This window comes from Triticum dicoccoides, chromosome 6B (genome assembly GCF_002162155.2).
Source record: "Triticum dicoccoides isolate Atlit2015 ecotype Zavitan chromosome 6B, WEW_v2.0, whole genome shotgun sequence".
Taxonomy (NCBI): Eukaryota; Viridiplantae; Streptophyta; class Magnoliopsida; order Poales; family Poaceae; genus Triticum; species Triticum dicoccoides.
Window position 1 is genome coordinate 724,032,809 of NC_041391.1, and position 2,018 is coordinate 724,034,826.

Below are 2,018 nucleotides of genomic sequence, written 5' to 3' on the forward strand. Positions count from 1 at the left end.
GGATTCCAACAAATGGCTTGAAGCCATGAAATCCGAGATAGAATCCATGTATGAAAACAAAGTATGGACTTTGACAGACTTGCCCGATGATCGGCAAGCGATAGAAAACAAATGGATTTTTAAGAAGAAGACGGACGCGGATGGTAATGTTACCATCTATAAGGCTCGACTTGTCGCTAAGGGTTATCGACAAGTTCAAGGGATTGACTACGACGAGACTTTCTCTCCCGTAGCGAAGCTGAAGTCCGTCCGAATCATGTTAGCAATTGCCGCATACTATGATTATGAGATATGGCAGATGGATGTCAAAACGGCATTCCTTAACGGACATCTTAAGGAAGAGCTATATATGATGCAGCCAGAAGGTTTTGTCGATCCTCGGAACGCTAACAAAGTATGCAAGCTCCAGCGATCCATTTATGGACTGGTGCAAGCATCTCGGAGTTGGAACATTCGCTTTGATGAGATGATCAAAGCGTTTGGGTTTGCGCAGACTTATGGAGAAGCCTGCGTTTACAAGAAAGTGAGTGGGAGCTCTGTAGCATTTCTCATATTATATGTAGATGACATACTCTTGATGGGAAATGATACGAAACTTCTGGACAGCGTTAAGGCCTACTTGAACAAGTGTTTTTCAATGAAGGACCTTGGAGAAGCTGCTTATATATTAGGCATCAAGATCTATAGAGATAGATCGAGACGCCTCATAGGTCTTTCACAGAGCACATACCTTGATAAGATTTTGAAGAGGTTCAAAATGGATCAGTCCAAGAAGGGGTTCTTGCCTATGTTACAAGGTGTGAGACTGAGCTCGGCTCAGTCACCGACCATGGCGGATAAGAAGGATGGCAAAGTGAATAAAGGTATATGTGATATACATGTTATTGATGTGTACCTTACTAATGCTCGCAATAGCACCTGGGTATTTGATACTGGTTCTGTTGCTAATATTTGCAACTCAAAACAGGGACTACAAATTAAGCGGAGATTAGCTAAGGACGAGGTGACGATGCGCGTGGGAAATGGTTCCAAAGTCGATGTGATCGCGGTCGGCACGCTACCTCTACATCTACCATCGGGATTAGTTTTAGACCTAAATAATTGTTATTTGGTGCCAGCGTTGAGCATGAACATTATATCTGGATCTTGTTTGATGCGAGACGGTTATTCATTTAAATCAGAGAATAATGGTTGTTCTATTTATATGAGTAATATCTTTTATGGTCATGCACCCTTGAAGAGTGGTCTATTTTTATTAAATCTCGATAGTAGTGATACACATATTCATAGTGTTGAAACCAAAAGATGCAGAGTTGATAATGATAGTGCAACTTATTTGTGGCACTGCCGTTTAGGTCATATCAGTGTAAAGCGCATGAAGAAACTCCATACTGATGGGCTTTTGGAATCACTTGATTATGAATCACTTGGTACTTGCGAACCGTGCCTCATGGGCAAGATGACTAAAACGCCGTTCTCCGGAACTATGGAGCGAGCAACTGATTTGTTGGAGATCATACATACTGATGTTTGTGGTCCAATGAATGTTGAGGCTCGCGGCGGGTATCGTTATTTTCTCACCTTCACAGATGATTTGAGCAGATATGGGTATATCTACTTAATGAAACACAAGTCTGAAACATTTGAAAAGTTCAAAGAATTTCAGAGTGAAGTGGAAAATCATCGTAACAAGAAAATAAAGTTTCTACGATCTAATCGTGGAGGAGAATATTTGAGTTATGAGTTTGGTCTACACTTGAAACAATACGGAATAGTTTCGCAACTCACGCCACCCGGAACACCACAACGAAATGGTGTGTCCGAACGTTGTAATCGTACTTTACTAGATATGGTGCGATCTATGATGTCTCTTACAGATTTACCACTATCGTTTTGGGCATATGCTTTAGAGACGGCCGCATTCACGTTAAATAGGGCACCATCAAAATCCGTTGAGACGACACCTTATGAACTGTGGTTTGGCAAGAAACCAAAGTTGTCGTTTCTTAAAGTTTGAG